Here is a 21,928-nt window from a genome sequence, read left to right as displayed (position 1 = left end):
TCAAAATAAGACATTCTTGAAAGCCTAGGAAGATGGCAGTCAAACAAAAGTAGGAAGCCGCTATGATAGTCATGCACAAATATTAGATGCTCATTTCAGAGTTTAAGTAGATGAGTATGTCAGTATCATTCAGACCATCCATGAAAAAAAGTTATTTAATGTTGGTGGAGAAGAGGGAATTTAGACAGGCAAGTTGCTGAAAAAGTAGGGATTGGTTTTGCACTTGCAGCGTGTGTGCAAATTTGACATTTGCCACGTATGCCATGAAAGAACTTAAGACCAAGGGGTTAATTGTCTAATTGTGTAGATATGTTTCCAGTCATCTACATACTGGGGGAAAAAATCACAATTCCTGTATTGCTTGGCTTTAATGTTGCACAGTTGAGTATGTAGAAAAATACTTGGTATCCTCTTCAGCCTTTAACTGTATTGTCTGAAGAACAACTCTAACAAAGACAATGAAGTTTTTGTTCTTTTAATGTTCTGAATACCATCACAGTACCATACCCTTTATATATAAACTTAGATAAAAGTTGTCTTTAAAATTTAATACATATAAAAATTCTATGTCTCCTTCAGGAGACAAATTTTACTTCTGCTGGATTCTATGCTTTGTCCAAGAATATTCCTAGGGAAAGCACAGTGAGCTACTAGAGTTTCCCCACATCCCTAAAATGTAATTCTATTATCATAGATTCCTCTTAAAATGAAGAACAGGACAGCGTTGAGAGTTATTTTGAAACTGGACTTTATTGTTTTTAGATAATGACATTCTATTGCATATCCTGCACTAGCAGATGGAACAGTTTATTCAGTCCTTAAGATTAAGACCTTCTGGCTATAAAAGAGGACTCTTTCTGCATCACATATAAGAACAGAGCTAATAAATGGCTCTAAAGATTGTGTAAGGAGGACTATATATAGTTACATTAGCCAGAAATTTCATATGCTACTTAGAGTTTCTAAAGAATGAAAAATTCAATTTTATTACTCCTGAAAAATGGACAAAAAAAACGATCTATGACCAAATGGCCATTATTCTCGGGAATGGGCACCTGTTAGCTTCATACAATATCTATCAGTTTCTTTTCTGGTAAAACTTCTTAGGACTGTTGCTGAAGTGATTTTAACTCTTTAGCACTGTAGGATATTTTTCTTACTCAGTTGAGACTATCCATCATTCTTTGTTTCTTGAGATTCCCACTAATGTGCTCATTAAGTGTGCAGGAAGTTGTCAAAGAAATGCTATGATGTGGGTCATGATTCTTCTGAGAAAAAATTAAATGGATGAATGATAGGTGACAATCCTCAGACAGTTTGGTATTGAATCTACTGTGTCCTGGCAGGAAAGGTACTAACAAGCTTCTTACGGATATTTGCACTCATTGAGCTGTTCAGAGTAAGCTGTTCAGCTCTTCATAAAACAGAAGCATATATATTGGTAATTTTATCCTTTTTCATAAGTCCACTGAGGCTTTTATCCTGTTTCAAAGTGATATCCAGTCAAGCTGATCTTGTAATCACTATCCCTTTCTCTTTTATGGTGTCATATTCTTACATACTGCTTTCACGGATTACCAAATCATGACTCTTTCTTGCTTCAGGCCAGAATTTGACCTATGCACTGAAAGAGTTTTCTGGTTATACTGCTGCTGGATGATGGACTTCTATGCCGGACACTAGTTTTATGCTATTATAGAATAGCTAAAGTAGGCTATTCTTTCAGTAGCTTTGAGTCTAGGGCATTGAGCAAAACGACCATTCAGTCAAGAGATGGACGCAAAGAGATAGCAATCTAGGACAGAATCCTGTACCACAGAACTGGGCGTAAGGAGGCATTGCCTCTTTTAGTGTACAGCATGTCAGAAAGAAAACTCTATATTTCCCATGGAACAAACCTTAAGTGAAAACAGATCATTAATATTGTTCGATGCAGGCTAATGCCTTTGAGTCATTACTGTGTCTGAGCTACAGGGACAACACAAGCACAGGCATAAGCACAGGCACAGCTAAGAAAGTGTAATACAACGGCATGATGAAGCTAATAGAATTGAAGGAACTCTGATGTTCCCATCCTGATACCACCACTGAGGCATCTTAAAGTTTGCTGAATTACCAGTAATGGAGTTAATGATCTAACCTATGGGATAATGGACTGGTGCGAGTCCAGCTCATTGAGTAGCAGAGACAAATCTCTTTTCTAACCCTTTTCTGATTAGAACAATGAAAATAGTTATTGAAAGAACAAAAATTTTTAGGAAAATAAATATGATTAACTTCCATAAAAAAAATTTAATAGAATTCATGGACATGGCATGCATATTTATTCATAAGTATGAGAGAAACAAAACAGCAGAGAGGGGAACCTTTTCCTGTTTACTACACACCCAGAGAAAAGTGGTAGAAGCTTGTTCATTGAGAGGGCACAATTTCAACAATCCCTGAGAAGAAAGGTGTGTAATATTACCTCACATGACACTGCTGGGAAAATATATATAAGTTTATTTGTGAAATAGGTGGAATGATTCAGCTGAAATGTGACAAGGTCCTCTGGCACATACAGAGTTGTTTCTGTAGTTTTCTAAACAGCTTCTTAGGCGTACAGTATGATTTTGTGAGTGAACATGAAACAAATGATGAATTATTAGATCTCCTCCAGCCTACAGGTATGCCTTTGTTTCAGCATTTCTATATTAAAATTATTGTTTTGTATTCTTTGGGAAATTAAATAAGCATGTGAACAGACCTAAAATGATCTGAGTTGAAAAACTGAGCTTCTCATTAATAAAATACGTTATCTGAGCCTTACTGAGAAGATAGTCTAGCATCATTTAAAGCCAGAGAAATCTTGAATTTCATGAAAGTCATTCAGATGAAAGACACTGAATTTCTATAACTTGAATGCCAGGGACAAATATAAGTGTGAATCCTAAAACTTTGATGGGGAGGTGTTTTTAAGAGCATCTATTTGAGTCCTTCTCCTACTAAAAGAAAGATACAAAATCTGTTAGACTCACTTTCTGGGGGTCCCAGTGATAAGAAAATCAATTGTAACAAAAGATATCTTTTTCAAAGGTTTCTTTTTTCTACAAATTGAAAAGAACTTATGCATAAAATACAAAAAAGACCTATGAAGTAGCAGACAAGGGTAAGAAAATGAAATGACACAAGGGAGGAGCCAGGAGGGGGAAGACCTGACTCACTCCTGTGTTTCTGAGCTTTATAGAATCAGAGTATGAACCCTGACCTTCTTAAAAGCATTTTCTGTTTGTCCTTTCAAGAGCAGTTTGAACTTCTTTTCTAAACATATCTCTAAGAAAATGTAAAAATCTTTTCTGAAAGACAGAACTAGTACCTTTCCATGGCCTCATCAGGGAAAACATGTAGAACAGCTGACCCAGTTACGTCTTGACTTTGAACATGAGATGCTAAAATGGTATTTCTCATCACAGGGTTAATGTCTGGTTATATCTCAATGAACCCATATGTTTAGTTCTAATTTATTTCATTTCTGTCCCAAATGTGCACACCACATTCAAAATGAAAATAAATACCTTTTATTCCAGGATGCAAAGGTTGAAATTTATCTAAATTTAGCCATCTAAAAGTTGGGTGTCTAATTTAAACTAATAATTTAAAATCTTTCTCCTCATTCCAAGGTAAGATATAAGCTCCAAGTTTATTTGGATGTTTCACTGTGTAACTACACCAACTCTTTGTAGAGATGCAGCTCATATCTCTTAGCTGAAAGAGCTGGGTGATTTTGGTATACCAAAGCCACTATATAATAGAGTATGTGATTGCAAAAGAGTTCACATCAGTATAACTTTCTTCAAGGTGGTGGACTTGAAGCAGGCAAGGTTGCTGGCAGTAGCTACTTTAAATTAGGAAAAAACAAAATAGTAGCAATTCTAACTGCCATGACCTCTCTGGCAGAGCTTTGAAGGATAGATCTATCCTGAACCTTGAGATTCTGTCTGATCAATAAAAATTCCTCTTTGCAACCTTTGTGATGCAATTTCATCAGTGTTTACTAAATACAAGGGCTACAAGGGAAATCAAACCCGAAGTGACAATTAAAACATGGCATTAACTCAATACGAGATCAAATTCACAAAATAGCTTTCTTTATCTACAGCTATGGAATTTATTACTACAGTTTTTGAGGGGTTTTGGCTTTTTAAGCCTTTTATCTTTTTTGACTTTGCTTTTGCATGATGGAGGAACGTCTGAGTAGGTAAAGAAAGGGTGGGACAGAAAGTAGTGAGGGAACGTTAGACAGAGTTCTGTGTTATAGTGATCTGAAAAAGGTTTCTTTGTGTATGTGCTGTCTATATTTCTCCTTCCTTTTAAAACTAAATGTAGTTTATTTTAAAAGTAGCATTTTTTACTGCAAATTTGAAAATACTTTTTTTCTGATATATTGTCTGGTTTCAGAATACTTTTGGATCGAAGAGAAGTATTTGGTGAATTTACAAATAATTTCAGGTGGCCCAAAATTATATTTTTCAGTAAAGATTCTCATTTAAAAATAAAAATAAAACAAATAAACAAAGAAAACCTGACTAAGCTGAGGACTGCATTTTCCCTATATTGGTATCCAAAAGATAAATATAATGTAGATCTTCATGATGTATAAGAAATATCAAATAGCAAATGTGATACTTTCAACTTGGAGAAGCTAATTCTCCAGTTGTTGAATGAAGCTATTTGAATATCCTTCTCCTGAAGTAGTTTAAATTAAGCTCAAAACACTACAATAAAACAGAGAGCTACACAATACTTTTCTCCCTCTGCATAAATTATTTAGGGTTAAACATATTATGCACTAGTTGAAATTGCAAAATGAATCACCCACACCTGCAAAACAAAAATAGCTCTTCATACAGAGAAGTATTTATTGTGTTACCTCAGTTCCAGCCATGTATAAACAGACTGTTTCCTTGGTACTTTATTCAAAGCCTTCCTCCTGTGTTCTCCTGAAAAGTTCATTTCTGCTGCTTTTCTCTTTTCTGCTTAAGTATTATATGGAAAAATGCAGAATACAAATTAAAAATGATGCTGATAAGATTCTGGACTTGTTTTGTATGCATTGAAAGAAAACAAAATGTTAAGGTTTTATTTTATTCAGAATTAAATTCTCAGAAAGACAGTAATTAAGACTGAATACAGTTTATTCCTTCTCCTTTATTTATGTAATTTCATCCTATTTTTCAAATAAAGCCATTGTTGTGTCTATACAAAGAAATTAAAAGAAGCCAGGACTGTTTTCTAGCACTGAAGTCAACAGGCATAGAAAAACTGCTTCCATGCTATTAAACTCTCTCACCTCCTAAAAGAGGATGGTCTTATGCAAGTTGCTTATTCAGAGGGGGAATGCTACCTGAACCCTGGTGAACCTCTACGTCCGGAGATTGTTTAGAAGTATGCTGGTTGGCCCAAACTGTGTGAGAAACTACTGTAAAAATGTAGCAATATGAACAATCAAGTTCCAGCTCCTAGAAATAATGCCTAACCCTGTTTACTAGCAGAGAAACCCTGTTTACTAGCTTTTGAATCTAAACTATCCTATGACTAGAATGCTATATATATTATTTTTTCACTAAAAAGGTAGGAAAAAGTAATGCATTTTTGTGAATGTTGAAGTTTTCAAAGTCAGCAGCCTGACATTTCTTTTTTTCTCTTATTCTTTCTCTTTTTCTTTCTTTCCTACTATCTCTTCTCTTCCGTTTCCTTTCCTTCTCCTCCCTTCGCTTCCTTTTTCCTTTTCCCTCTTCCTCTCTCTCTCCTCTTCCTTTCATTTGCTTTTTTGCTCTCTTTCTCTCTCTCCCTTTTATATTTCTGTCCTTTTTCAGTCTCTCCTTAAAGTGAACAGTTACAAATGTCGCAAGCGTTCTTTTCTCTCTACTGGGACCAGATCTCACCCTGAAAAGTCAGGCGCTTGTAAAGCATTTTAATTTTCAGCCTGTCAATCTGTAGAGGCCAAATGCCTAGAGTTAGAAATTACAGTAATATTCAAAGTCAGAGGGGCTGAATGATGCCAAGACATGGGGCTGAAAGCTGAATTCTGCAAAGGACTCTGCCATATATTTGCTACGTGAACTTGAATAACTACAGTCATATCTTATTCTGTGCTTCCTAAACTTACGGACCTGAACTGCACATGGACATTTAAGGTTAGACTCGAATGTAAAACTTTATGTATCTGTATTTATATATCTACTTTACCTTTCTTGTCCTAAGTTTAACATGCATAAACTGGGACTTTCACAAATATGTCATTTGTGATATGACTTTTCTACAAGTGGGGTTTTTGTTTTTCTTTTTGTTTTTGTTTCATCATGGAGCTGCATATAGAATAAGGACAGCTTTGCATTGCAGCTCTTCTGATCCTGAAACTCATGCCTCAGCTGAAGGAAAAATTTATATGGAATAATTACTTACATTTTGAAAAATGATGACAAACTTTTGACAGTACCAGAGATAAGAGAAGCAAAGTATAGGAACACAAGAACAAATTACTGCCAGTTAGAACTCAAATGTTGAAATTTTATAATCTGCTGCAGCCAGCTGGTTCTCTGGAGCCTCCTTTCTCTCTGGCTGTCATGTCTGCTTCATAGCTCCTGTTTTATGTTTGCTCTTGTTGCTGCTCTGTTGGTTGACCAAATCGAAAGATAAATGAAGTATTAAGAAAGCAAGAGCAGCTGAGCCACTGGCTTCATTAGAGTGCTCTGGGACCATCTTCAGCTTTTGATATGACTGCCACAGCTTGTGATTGCATCTCATAACTGTTTCTTAGTTACCACTCACAATCAAAGTCAGAATAGAGGAATTCTGGGAAAGCTAGATAATGACCTTGGCAAGTGTCTGGGAACAGAACTGAGAAATTATTTACAGCACTTGCCTTCAAGGGATAATTTGGCAATAGAACTACAAAGCAGGTTTGTGTGGGCAATGCTGAAATTAGTAATAGACTTTTAAATATTAAAGCCCCCTAAAAATAACTGCAGATGGAATAAGGGAGAACAACCTCTGGGACCTATTTTCCACCTCAGCTGGCAACATACAATTCTTGGTTTAATAACAAAAGACATCTTATTAAATTACATTAGGGTGAGTCTGTTGCTTAGTGCAGGTGTCAGGCTGGCAGTTGCTAATACCTACTGTAGCCACACATGTTGTTACGAAAAGCTAGCCAACATTTCAGGAGAAATGACATGCATGTGTTATCTCCTGGTGTTCTGAGAGCATTTAATTAAATTTAAGAGATGTAAAAAATGACGAGGTGTATCTTATAATATTCACATATAGATAGGCAGGTGGACAAACGTTCAAGAATCACCCCTTCAAATCAGCATGCAGGAATGAAAGCAAGAAACTGTGATGACAGTTTGGTTCCTCAAACTGCGGGGACTAGTGTGTGCACAACAGATATGTCACTTTCTCATCACTTCAGATCATGCTTCTTTAGCTGAGGATTTACTAAGGTTTCAGGTGATAAAGTGTTCTGTTTTCAAACACTGCAATAGGAAAAAGAAAAGATTATTAATCACAGCATCACCTACTGATACCACTGCTGCATTGAATGTGCAGCACATTGCATTTTACACCAACTTAAGTATCCTCATCTATAGTTTGTCAAAAATCTATATGAGGAAGTTTAACAGCTTTAGACATTTATATTCAAATAAACCATGTGGGTGTGATGTTTTTGGACTATACCATCTTTTTCAAAAAAAAAAAAAAAGCCCAAAAAGGTCAAAAAAAAGCAACTTTTCACTGGAGCATTTAGTGTTTTAGTATAATTATTTGAAATTTAGCAATACCTACATCCAGTGTCATATCAGGTGAAAGAAAAATTGCAACATAGAACACTGAGCCTGATATTAAAAGGCAAATAAAAGGCACCATAATGAACACATACTGTAAAAATATGTTCTCTTCAGATTCAAACTTTGTTATAGACTGTGAAGTACTAAAAAAGGATCATTAGAGTTCCAATAAAAAAATGCTCTTTTAAGTATGGCAATAAGAGTCATCCACTTCCATCAGGATCAACATCAACTCTAGCTGACCTTGTTCTAAGAGCTTTATGATGTGTATGTGAACTCTGGTTCAAATGAGGCAAAAATTCTCTGAAAGAAACTTACATACTTTTTTCAACAATCTTTATACATTAACCTAATCTCTGTACAGACAAAGGTGCTAAAAAGTTATGAAATGTAAATTGGATCTAAAACAGTCAAAACTTGCTATTCTGGTCTCCTGAAACCTATCTTAATCAGGATTTTCAAGTGAAGCTGTTGATGTCTTAGTTTTTCTTTCGTTCATTGTAACAAACTACTCCTAATTTTTACTCTGACAAGTTATTCAAAAAAGCACCCCATCTCTGAGCTGATCAAAACATGTATTTATTAAAGGTGGTACTTTTTCTCTCTGTTTATCTTCCTTATCAACCAGTTGTGATCTGTAATTATTTACTTACTAGTTACAATTGCTCAAAGGGTTTCTGGTACATGTGACACTGAGAGAATTTATTATCATAGTGAGTCACATCATGTGTGCAGCTGTTTAGTCACATCATAAGAATATCTTTCTGGCTGTAATCCAGGATCTCACTATCCTCCATGACTACAAAAGATAGACAGACTTGGAGCAAGTAATAAGTATTGGAGAATATGGGAAGAAATGTTTGTGCTATTACATGGGCTTTTTCCCCATGTTTCCATATGCCATGAATGCAACTCACCCTTCTTTTCTCTTCAGTCTCTTGAAGGTTCACTTTACTAGTGCTACTTGGTTTGGCTCAACTACCGCTGGAAGAAATTACTCCTGCCTTCCTCTGAAGACCATCTGATTAGGGTCCAGTAGGATGAGGTGAAAGTCATAGAGTGCTCCAGCGACAGTTCTTCCATTTTGAACACTGCATTGCTACTGAGAATCATCTGAAGTCAGAACTGGGCTGCTGAAAAAAATAATATTGGCTTAAAATAAGGTATTTCCTCAAAACCAAATTGCATTTCCTCAATATCAAATCTTTTCTTAATTTCTTTCTGGATTTTCTAGTCTTTAGGTTACATGTGCTCAAATATTGTCCCTCTCCTTAACCTAAAAATTAAAGGCAAAATCTTCAGCTACTGTAAACATACATTCATTGATTTCAGTAAGACTGTTATAATTAAGTACTTGTAAGGATTAAAAAAAAAAAATCTTTCTAGTGCACATAGGTCATAAAGATTCTCACCTAATACAAAACAGTAAAAAATGGGACCTTAAGGGAGCCCCAAAGCTTGGGGTTTTCATAAGGACTGTCTACCCCACACAACTTTCATTTAACTTTGCCTTGTCAAATTCCACTAGTAATTTCATGTTTATACACCGGGGTTATGAACATAGCTGTTCATGTGTGAATAGCAGGGATTCAGGTGAATTAAAAGCTCTTCCACAAACATTCATACAACAAAACAGCAGTACAAATGTCTATGATGAAATTCAGAGTGAAAAGAGTGCAAGGGTATAGCTTAATTTCACAGCTCATTGAAGTCACTCAGAGCCTTTCCAGTGAAACCAACGAGTTTGTTCAAAGAATGAAGTATTATATAAAAGTATTCAAATATGTCCCAACAGCTGTAGAACTTTACTCACTGTAGAATGATAAATAGATAGATATAACTTATATTTGTGGAACAACTAAATGAGAATATGGACATGAGCAAGTTATCATGGGATAATGAATTATGATGTGTTATTCCACAGTAACATATCCTTATCCTGAAGTAAATGAAAGGTTATATGATGTGGTATATTCCCTAAGTGAAATGGGAATAAACTTATTCCAAAATGGACAGAAGATGAATACACTGCTCACATAATCTATTTTATCTGTCCCGAACAGCAGCTGCTTAAATCTTGAAGTCTTGTTTTGAAGCTTTTGGATTGCTGAAATTTACCGTTGGCTAACAGCGTATGCCTAGATCAAATTTACTATTGTTGAGACCGAGCATGAAGGAAGCACCTGGAAAATAAACAATCATGCAACTGAGATCCAAGCTTTTATAAACAGTTGCAGGATGTTAAAATCACCCTGGGTAACAAAGTAGAAGAAATAAAAGGAACAAAGGTGGCTGGATCATCAATTTAGCTGTAATTGGACATGGCATTATAAATCAAGAGAAACCGCGCTCACCAGTCTCACGTATTAGCTACCACCTTAACATTTCTCCCACAGTTCAGCCATGATAAGTGCAGGAGTCATTTTTACAAAAAGCAATAACTAGGGGTGTGCTCTATACTTTTGCAGCCTGTAGTGCAGTACTTCTTAAACCAGTAAATATGTTATTTGCATGGTCTTACGGTGTTAATTTCAGATTCTGTTCCATTTGTTCTGTTTCCCTTCTAGAATTCTCCTGCATACCAGGTGCCTGTGGGCCATCACTGACCCTTGGAATCTAGATTGAATATCAGAAAAGGCAAAATAAATAAAGAAAATAAAAACAACTCCAAAGCAAATGAAAGTTACTATACACTGCTTTCTGACATTACGGCTTTCTTTTACAGATTCTTGGAATAAGGAGGTAAGTTATTCTCCTGTTTAGGTTTTGGTACAAATCTATAATCTCATTTCAGACTCTAGATAAAATATTTTTTACTAAAAAAGAAAAAAAAAGCCTACATGGGATATGTCTGTACATACTGGGGAGATATGATCTTGCTCATATTTCAATTTGTTCTACCATGCAGCATTTATCAAGCATATATGATTATGATATGCTCTTTATAGCACCAGCTTTGGTTAGAGTCATCTTTTTTTAACAGTAAAAAGTATTTGGGGCTTAGTTATGTGTTAATACCAGTGGGAATTCACTTGTAATTTGGAAAGAATCAACCTCTTATAGTCCTTGTTTCTCATATTAATAAATTATATAGACTGCTGTTTTTGAAATCCCTGTTAACTTGCTAATAGGATACTGATTGTAACTTAATTATTTCAGTGATATTTTGTCCTTTGTAATTCAGTGCAATAATTTACAAAAATGTGGTCTATTATACTATGCCCTGTGGTTTTGCTGAAGTAAGAGGATTTATTTACTTCTTTAGTGTACTATTGGTTCATGATTATGTCATCAGATTACACATTTGTTACCATTTTGGTAAACAGGTTTTTCCAGCTAAGTGTAGCTATATATAAGCAGCAAGACATTTTTGATTCAGTATGCATTTAAATATATTCTGATCAGGAAGGGTTAAATGAATCTTGAGATTAAAAAAAAGGAGTGTTAGACAAACACTAAAACAGGTTTGTGACCAATTTAATTCCATTCCTTTTAGTGGAGCCACAAGATTCCACTAAGGTCCAAACTCCATTACTGTTGATTGTAAAATACTAGCCAAAAGTAAATAAATCAGCCTCGGCAGGTATTTCTTGGAATTCAGCAAATAAAAAATTAGGATGAACAACAGTGAACAAAGGAAAATTGTTCGTATGTTGAGATATATGTGGACACTCTAAATCGATTTTTATTCAAAACAAGACTCATTGGTCTAAGCTATCATTGTTAAGATATAAGAATTTATATTTTTAAAGACTTCTGCTGTAAACTGTAGGCTTAAGAACTGGAAATGTCAGCAATGTTTTTAAAAAAAAAAAAAAAAAAAAAAGCAAGACCCATTAATTGATTGTAAGTAAAGAGCCAGTGTGGTATCTTTGTGAAAAAGAATTGCAATACTAGTTTGTATCAACTCAAGTATTTCCAGGAGAGTGTAAGTACTGATGCCACCATCAGTGAAAGAAGGATGTGGCAAGATGCTTTTGCCAGGAAGTAGGTAAATGCACCGTGTTTGGGATCGCTAAAGCTGTGAAGGCTGGCCACTGTGGGCTGAGCATTCTCTTCTAGCCATAATACTGCATGCTGGAAAAGACATCCGATCAAAGCAAAATAAAGAATTTGAGAAAGAATATCCCCCCAAAAGATTATCTTGGAGGTATTGTTTTTCATGGCAAAGAAATTATGCTAACCTATTGTGGCGGACAGATGAGTGAACTTTTGCCTTGAACATTTCTTGGTACATAAGATGCAAGCGAACCATAACCCCGAACAAGCCATCTGTTCCCAGCGGAAACAGGACTGAGCTGCTGCGACCCCTGAAAAGGTCTCCCTGCGACCACCCGGGACACACCGAGCCTGCACTGAACGAGACCGCAATCGGGCAGAGACTTTGGGATCTGGACTGTAAATTATTGTCCGTTTTTAGCACAACTTCTATAAAACCTGCTTGGCATGAGTGGCTAAATTTGCTGAAGCCTTAGGCCGCACTCCCTAGTACAGTGAGAAAGGGCCCAGAGCTGCTGCAGGCGGGAATCATAAGGGCGTTACCAGCAATTTGCATTCCTGTGCACTGCTGAAACAGTGCTAATTGCTGAAGTTATCACCTTCTTTGTCAGGACCTTGAGAGCTAATGGCTGGACCTAAGAATGGAGACACACCTGTCAGCAGAAACGGCAACAGTAAACGGCCTACCTAGGGACAGTGATGAGACCCAATAAGGAGCAGGAGACCCCAGACCCAAATATTACTATTGGTCTGAACTACCAGGTGAGGGGTGGGAAAACTTAATTTGAAAAAGCTATAATTGCCGAGGGATTTCTTTGTTCGGCCCCCCCCCATCTCTTTCTCACTCCCTCTCTCGGCCCTCGCTCCTCGTCCCTCGTCGGAGGCCCCCAGCTTGAGCTGTGATTCGAGCGGAGTCAGCGGAACATCATCGGCCTCGGAGTGGTGGTAGCTAGCTTCCTCTCTCCTTTTCCAACTTTTCTTTATCTTTTCCCCTTACCCTTGTTCCCTTTTTCCCTTCGCCTCCCCTTCGCCTTCCCCCCCCCCACACACACACGCCTTTTCTCCCCAATTCGTGGAAAATAAAGGTAAAAGGTTGTACGATATTTGACCGGTTTTAGCGTCTTAATCTCGTCCTTGGGATCGTAACGAAACCCTCCCGATATTGGATCGGGACACCTATGTGCGTCTGTGGCACAGATAGATGTTTTAAGCACACAAATGGCAATCAGCATATGTAAATATGAAAGAGAAATAGAATATAGGACAAAATTATAGTGCTACATCACATTGCTCTGAACCTGACATTTCACTGCAAGAACATTAATAAAGTATGGGCCCTTCTTTCCAAGTACCTTCCCCGGAAAACAGAAGTTCATGTAAACATACAGTGATAGAAATGTAAGAGAAGTGATGTATGTTGTCACATGTGCACCAAACCAAAAATTGCTCAAAATATCTTCCCTTAGACAAAATCTTTTATGTATATTTCCTTCTGTGGATATTTGTGTTATGCTCAAAATCTTGTTTCTGGGCAGCGAGGAAGCATACCTTACATATATATATATAAAACCAAGAATTTATTGTTAGTATAAGTGAAATCTTAACAGTCTAATTCAAGAATCATTATTAGTCTTGACTTAATTATGACAGAAAATAGAATGATAGAATAGTAATGCAGCTGGAATACTTCTATACTGAAAAAGTCTCGATAATATTACAATACAATTAAAAGTGTAACACAAAACACTTCTTTGTTTCTCCCCCTTTTCCTGGCATTTTGCTCAATCTTCCCCTGCTCCTCTGTGTCCTTAGGTTGGTGGTTTCATTCTGGTGGTGGTGGTGGGTGTTATGGCAAGGAGTAGTCCGAATCCAGATAATTCGTATGTAATGTCAGTTGTAACAGGGTGCACCACAGTGTAAAAGTGTAGGTATAGAAGCATTATCCATATCACAGTATTTTCCTAAGAAGCAGTAATTAACAGTGGATGGAGTAATTAAGAGCTTAGAGAGAACTTCTGCGTAGCACCAACACCTCACCGTGCACAGAGTTTATTAACATCTCAGATTATTTCACTAAGCCTGTGAGGGAGGAAGAATAAAGGCATTTTCTTGGCCCATGTGAAAATGCAATCCAAAGCTAAAGAGTAAAAACAGAGTTACATCCCAGACTCAGCTATACCCAGAAAGATCTTTGTTAGTAATGTCAGTGTGCCCCAGATTTGTTGGCACATCACATTACACAATTCTGTAATGTAAAATCCAGTCATTTGTTCATGCTGGATATTTTGTTTTCATGTGAATGTAGGAAAAGGGAAACCACTTACCGTAAAAATCCACTTTGTCACAGATGATATTGATCTATAACTTACCACTTATTCCAAAGGTGATAAAGTCCTTATAACGCTTAAACGTCTCTGATGATCTGAACTTACTGTAAATGGAATGTAAATAAGCCTTTTTAAACAACACTAAATACTTGCCATTAAATACATTTTGTATTTGTAGAGATTCCTTTCTTCCTTCAAGCTATTTATGTTTCACAACTTGCGCAGTTATTCATGAGATTTCTCTGAAGACCAGAACAACTGCAGGGCTTTTCTGCAAACATGCGACAGTGGGATGGCAGTAACTGCCGTGTCCCCAGGGCTGGCTATGAATCATACAAGCAACTTCTGAGTAAGTTGGCAAACGCTTGTGAAGCAGTTACACAACAAGAGCAACTATAATCCTTAAAGAGAAAGAACACACAATAACTTTCATGGGATGCGGAAGAAAGCACCTGTCCGGGTACGAAATACTCAGACCAGAGCATATTGTTACAAATTTACCACTAAACAGTTATCTTAGCATAGACCCAATTTAGTGCTATGAAATGGCTGAGCATGAAGAATCTGTCATCTCAGAGGAGCTTATAAATTGATGAACTACCATTCTTATGTTTTTAAAACAGCACTGAGAGAAACAGCACTGAACACAATGTGTAAAGAGAGGAGGTAAGGGAGAATAAATTTCAAAAAGCAGAAAATATTATAGACTAAACACAAGAGACAGTAATGGAAAAGGAGAGATTTAGAAATAACAGATCTATACGATAACAATAAGTCAAGCTGGGGGTTGCGGAAAAAAATGGAAAGATCTTCACATGATAAGTATCTATGAGTGTTTGGAATAACATAGTATTGTCTTTCCTGTCAAAAGAATATTGCCAAAAGCATTCCACTTTTAAGACTTAAAGGATAGTTGCACTGTGTGCCTATCACTACCATCCATTTCATTTTTCAATGAGTAAAAGCAAACAAAGCTGTTTGTTAAAAATGGAAAAAATGGAAATATGCATTGCACAAGAATATTTACTGATTCCTTGGAAATAACAGTTTGTAGGGCAAGGTCTTTAAATCCACTCAATGTCTAGTACAAAAACCATGCATACTATATAATATACCAATTTCATAGACAGACAGACAGACAGACAGACAGACATATATATCTCTGTAGAAATAAGCCATACTTTAAAATGATGAGTAGTAATATGTACTATGAGCAATATTAGTAATATGTAATATGTAGTAATAGTAATATGTAATATAAGTAGTAAAATGATGAGCAGTAGTAAATGATGTAATAAGACAGAATAACAAACATTCATGCACAGAAAATATAGAGTTTTTTTTCTATTAACTAAAGCTGTCTGCATCCACATACAAATGACATACACATATGAAATGCCAGAGGGAGGGAAAATATGTTGTCATTATGATCATGTCTGAAATCACTCTTTTAGAGCACTCTAGAGATAACTGGCTTATCTTGATATGTTCATGTTAACAGGGCTTTTCTCAGCTAATATCTAAGGTCTGTCAAATAGTCTAGACTCTGTGTTAACAACCCATCACACTTGTATGGCCTATCACATACATATGGCATATAAAAGCATACAAAATACTTGAATGCATTATCATCAGAAATAACATTTTATGGTTAAATGATTTTTTTTTTTTTTCTGGGGGTGGGGAAAATGACTAAGCCAACACTATGAGCTCAGATTTCTGCTGAGATTGGAATTTCGGCAAATGCCCTGAGGTCACAAATGGTGCAGTGAACTTGATGGTGCTATGAATAGAGCTGTAAGCAAACTGTCACTTACTGCTTTCTATTAGAGGTTTCTTACTTATTCCACTGGCTCCCATTACACTTGGAGAGAAAATATTGATTTTACTGCAAGTGATTAAGTGAGAGCCTGAGTACAAATATTTTGTGACCATAATATTTATGTATTAAAACGAACTTTAAAAAACCAAGCCTGGTACTTAACTTTCCATCAAAAACATCTGCCACACGTTTTGTCTCAGTAAGACGTGGTGAGTGCCTATAATGCAAGACCAACATTGGATTTACATATCCGCCTGCCAGAGGGAAAACACCTCCTTCTAGCTAGCTGGAAGATATCAGCATTTCTTGTAAGACATATCCAAATAATAATTCTCAAAAAAAAAAAAATACAGTTTACAATGGAAATATTAAATCACACTTAAAAGTTGATTGTAAAATATCCAAGAAATGACTTCCTTCGAATTTACCTCAGGTATAGATGATGTAAGTTATGTAACATAAGAACTGTACAATAACTGCATACTCTGTTGCATAGGTAAACACTTGACAAAAGAAAAACAAATGTTCTGTTAAACAATTAAGAGGCAAAAAAAAAGAAAAGAAAAATCTTTTTTGAGTAGTTGTATAATGCAAGAAGGATAAGTAGATTGAAAGCTACACATCAAGAATCTGAATTTATGCTTTTTTTAATGCTTGTACAAAACTGACCAAGAAAATTCAAAATGAAATATTGACCTGCCAGATAAAATTAATATTTATTTTCTTACACATCTGATCAAAGCAAAATTATATATAAATTTATAAAATGGTTGAAAATGTAAAGTTTGTATCTCTCATTTTCTATACTCATGAAAAACTTATTTCTCAGAGAATTTATGATATCTGCACATTATTTAGGGAGCTTTGTATTAGTCACTGTGTAAGTTTATATATTCAACATGCTAGGGATCTAAAAAGTAATCTGTACCTCATGAGAATTTCATCACAGTTCTGTAGGTCAAAGAAGTTTGAACAAAGGTCTAAGAAAGTTTCCAAATATAGATATTCCTATTTACTTTTTTGTTTAATTATAATAATAAATATAAATTATTATTATAGACAAGATGATTTTTTTTGCTGTTGTTTTGTTTTTAAAGAAGAAATCAAATATTACTGTGATAGGGAACAATACTGCATCACTGCACTTTGATAACTGTTTTTTTTTTATTTGTATTGTTCCTCTTTAAATAGTCCAAATTTTAGATATTGCTACATAAGGAAGTTAAATTGTTAAAAACAAAATTGCAGATGCATTGAACTTGAACAAACTCTGAACATACTTCAACGTATTGGAAAGAAAATGTTTCAAGGAAGGCTTACAGTAATTTTTTGTTTGTGCAGTTTCAGTCATTTAGACAGAACAGGGCTGAAGGGAATTTGAGAACAGAACAAAGAAATAGACACCTACAACAGAGGCCCATAGGAATCTTGAACTTTGATTTTATGTGGTTTTGAGGAAGAGGGAGAGCTTGGGGGTCAGGTTTTTGGTGATGATGGTGGGGCTTTTTTTTCTTTTTTCTTTTTTTTTTTCCTTTGGGCCCAGCTTTCTCAGGTTCCAGATGCTTTCCAGAATGTAACGGCTATTTCACTTATTCACACTATAGCTACTGATAGAATTGGTATATTAATAATTAGCTATGCTGTAGTAAGTAAACTGTAGTAAAGCAGAATGTTGTATTTGTTACACAGTAATACCTTATTGTAGTGTATGATTAAAACTAATAACATACCTATTTGTGAGTTGAGAAGCTGTTACAGGGTTCTAGCACCTTACCAATGTAGTTAACATAGTGTATTAGTGTATCTGGTGTCAAGTAAATGAAAAGCATGGTTAGAAAACAAGTTCTTTGCAGCCTTCTGATGAAGAAACTGCCTAGTGCCTCCTTCACCGAGGTCAAAAGAAGTATTCTAGAAATTGAAAGTTACTTAATATTAGGACTCCACTACTTATTGAACGTGAGCTATACTAAGGTCTTACTAGTCATATTAATTCAGAGATAGAGTAAAATAATTCAGCTGGAAAAATTAATTTAAAAGATCTCTTCAAAATGTAGCAGTTTCTATTGCCTTAGTTTTTCATCTCTTGAGTTCACCTTGAATTTTGAACTGACATGAGCAGGAAATCTCCCAGCAAGACTCAGCTCAAACAGAGCTACATCTGCAGCCTGGGAGATGAAGTTTTATATAAACTTGTTTTTGTTTCACTGAAGGCTTTAACAGATTTTTAGCAAATGTGAACTGAGTTGAGGTTCTTAACAAACTCATACACCCAAAGATGATGGGAATCGTTTGAATACTATGGGCCGCTCCAAAAAAATTTATTTTGGTACACTCTGACTTACAATTGAGGACCAGAAGACACTGTATCATACTGAATGCAAGACAGAAATATTTATTTCAAATATTTTTCAATGCCTCTCACTGTCAGCATTATTTTTATGGAGATAACTATATCTATATGTCTAAATGTACATGATATGTACACACATATCTGTGTCTATGTTTTCCAGGGGAAAAAAAAAAAGAAAAAAAAAGGTAAATTTGCTATTTCCTGATTACTTGGGGTCTACACTTGAGTGTGTCTCATTTTGCAGCTATTTGTATTGACTTTGGCATCTTGAGGACAACCACAAGAGTTAACTAACTTTCATGAGATATTTTATTCTCAGGGCTCTGACAATGCTGATGACATTGATGTGCATCTCAGAATGTTTAATAACTAATCATTCTGATTATAGGTGTGCTTTGCCCTGATGGATTTAAATACCAAACTACCAAATAAAGACAAGCGACTAGTAAAAAAGCTGAACGGATGTCATACTTTGGTGCTCTGATTGACATGTTAGGAGCTTTGCCACAGAGATCCTTTGTAGTAAACCTTGTTGGATCAAGGTGGAATGAATCCACGTCACACTCTGATCCACTGTCTTTCCAACACTATTTCAGGGCTGTTAAACCACTGACAGTGGTTTAGCAGACAATTCTGCTTACTTGGATCAAGACTATAGAACTGAGTATAGAAATTATAGTCGGGATGGAGTCGTATGGGGGGGGGGTTGTTTTGTTGTTGTTTGGCTAAATTTGTTTGTTTTGGTGCAGATGTGTATATGTTACGTAATTACTGGTGAAAGCCTGAAAAAGCAGTAAAAGACCATTGTAGTGGTGAAACCCAGGAAAAATAATTTAAGAAGTACCTTGCAATGGCTACTTGGTGTCATGGTTTCTCTCTCTCTCTCTCTCTCTCTATCTTTATATGTGCACATTGCAGGCTTATGAATACACATTCTGATAGGAAAGAAGGTAAGAATTTCTTTGGACTCAATTCACTGCATCATATGAGAAGCAAAGTTAAAAATAAAACTTTTCAAACCCAAGAATATCATACCAGCATTAAAAAGGCTTTAGCCTAATATTAAGATGATAAAGACTATAAGTACTAACCAAAAGTTCCTAAAATGGTGGAAGTCTGGTAGAGTGGTGGCTTACTGGGAGGCCAGCACTAAAATCGTGTTCACTTCTACAGTGATGTGCAAATCTCAAGAACCTTTGCCTATAACCATCTGAAGGTGGATAGGTCAGGAGAGAGAGATGCGAGACTTGGACTAAGAGAGAAGGGACCCTAAATTTGGAAGCAGCGTATCTTGGGTACAGCTGTGATTTGTGCTCCAGATGTGTGTGAATCAAGTGAGATTAGTACAAACCAAATTCATTTCCCAAAGATGGCTTGCTAGTTTCTAAAATATTTCAGGGACTTAGAACTGGCTAAATTTAGGTAATCTAATTAGTAACTGAAGGTGTGCTGGGAAGTACAGGCATTGGCAGCTAAAAGCATCCTTGTCTTCTAAGAGTAAAATGAAATCTACTGCTCTCCAGGCTGCCTTTACAGTTTAAACTTTGGTAATTCAGATCTTCTGACCTTTGCTTTTGCACTCCTTAAGGGTGAAACCTGGTGTCAGAGGGAAACTGATTTATATATCCAGTGTTCTTGACTGCTTACTGGCTTTGTACTGCTGACTACTCAGCAGAGGTTGCATCTTAAGATGTGCATTTAATAATGGAAAAATACCAGAAGCAATCTTTTCATTTGTAGACCTAGCATCTGGCTGCCTTCTCAGGGTGAAAAAATGTGTATGGTCCAACCTGTATATGAATATGGAGAAAACCATTTAACTTTTAATTACCCCAGGTAAATAGCAAATAAAGGTACAAACTGACACCAGGAAGATGTTAATGTACCATAACATGAAAAAGAGAGAGAAAGAAAGAGAGTGAGGGAAGGGAAAGAAGGGAAAAGGGAAGAGAAGGAAGCTATATTTCTGTGACTTCCGCTAATTCTGTGAATAATAAGGAATTGATCTTTGGAGTTAATTTCTGAATACACATCAAGGTTTTGAATTTTCTGGAAATCAGAAATTTAAATGGCTTTAAATCTTCTGAAACTTAAATTCTATTATATTTACTATCACTGTGGTTATTCTATTGCCATAGCAGTTAACCTAGAATGTAGCAGTAATGTTCTGTAGCGTTAGTAGTGATATCAACAATAGCTCTGTAATACCCAAGATTTAGAAGGAATATTGTTGTTCTATGTAGTTTTGTGAGATAGTAATTTTGGTTTGCGTCTTTAAGAACAGACACTCTGCATCAAACAGAAAACAATCTTCACAGACTACTCTTATGAGTTTGCCAATTCTGACACGTTACAGAAATAATATTTAAGTATAATGTATAAAATGTGTAAAAAAAAAGTGGAATATTAACAGGGTAATTCAAGACTAGGATCTACAATGTGCTCAGTGATACACCCTTAACTGTATCTCAGAAGTGTTAAAAACACCATTTCAGAGCTAGGAATGAGCCAAAAACCCTACTAAGGTAGATACTTAGATACCCTACTAAGAACATATAAGAACTCACCAGTAATTGTGTGATGAATATAAAATACCTTAAGTTAGCTTGATTTCAGTACTGAAAGTTTCTTTGTGGTTAGAGTGCCCTATTCTCATTCAGAGAACAGATGTTTTTATCTATCACCTCACAGTGTGTCTATACCTTTTCCAAATGTCTGTTCTCAGGGAAAGGTTGGCATGCCTACACAGAAATAATTCAGAATGAGCCCCCAATATACTCCACAGATAGTTGGAAATCAGCCGACAGGAAAAGGCAATTCTGCTGGTTCACACTAAGTCAGGTTCCCCTTGTAGTAGGACAGTAGGTTATTAAGGGCTTGGTTCTACCATTTTCTGAACTGTTTAAAATGGACAGAACAGAATTTGGATCACAGGATTTGTAGTGAATGTGGAATGAGTAAGACAGAATTTAATGTACCTAAAAAAAAAACAGAGATAGCAGTTTTCTTTAAGAAACAAGATAAAATAAAATTAAACTATCAACTAGGGTGGTGCCTACAGGGGTGGACACTGGGGCCAATACTGTTTAACATCTTTGTTAATGACTTGGATGATGGGGCTAAGTGCACCCTCAGCAAGTTTGCAGAAGATAATTGGGAAATTGGGAGGAATAGCTGATATACTGGATGGTTGCTCTGCTATTTAGAGAGACCTCAACAGGGTGGAGAAATGGACAGAAAGGAACCTCATGAGGTTCAGTAAGGGAAAATGACAGGTCCTGCACCTGGGGAGGAATAATCACACACACCAGGACCTGCTGGAGAGCAGCTTTGCAGAAAAGGACCTGGGGATCTGTAGAGAACCGGTACCAAATGCGGTTCTGTCTCGACATTGCTGCTGCTGCTGCAGAGCCGCCACTGCCAAGGCGCGTCGGGCAATGCTGCGCCGGCGCCCCCAGGAGCCGTCCACGAGGTAAACAACCTCGTGCACCTGCACAGGGGAAAAAGGGCGCGAAAAGGGCAGAAGGCCGCCTCTAGGGGAACAGCACGTCTGGCACGAACCGCACGTACTCATTTGCCATCTGCCCATGAGCAGGAG

The 21,928-nt window shown here is 36.3% G+C and overlaps 1 long non-coding RNA gene across 4 annotated transcripts; it reads right to left on the bottom strand.

The window, feature by feature from the left end:
* Positions 1-5,156: 5,156 nt before the first annotated feature.
* On the bottom strand, positions 5,157-10,471 carry LOC112990814 (uncharacterized). Of its 4 annotated transcripts, none has more exons than XR_003261166.2 (4): positions 10,354-10,471; positions 9,869-10,015; positions 8,750-8,962; positions 5,157-7,520 (listed from the first exon to the last, which is right to left on the bottom strand). It is a non-coding gene; the product is annotated as an uncharacterized LOC112990814 (long non-coding RNA). The 4 variants fall into 4 exon arrangements; XR_003261165.2 differs by having other exon boundaries at positions 8,750-8,965; positions 10,354-10,470; XR_003261167.2 differs by lacking the exon at positions 9,869-10,015 and having other exon boundaries at positions 8,750-8,965; positions 10,354-10,462.
* Between the last annotated feature and the right edge of the window lie 11,457 nt (positions 10,472-21,928).

The sequence above is a fragment of the Dromaius novaehollandiae genome, chromosome 1 (assembly GCF_036370855.1).
Source record: "Dromaius novaehollandiae isolate bDroNov1 chromosome 1, bDroNov1.hap1, whole genome shotgun sequence".
In the NCBI taxonomy this organism is placed as follows: domain Eukaryota; kingdom Metazoa; phylum Chordata; class Aves; order Casuariiformes; family Dromaiidae; genus Dromaius; species Dromaius novaehollandiae.
Note: the sequence above shows the minus strand (reverse complement) of the source record. Positions and strands in the feature narration are given on the sequence as shown.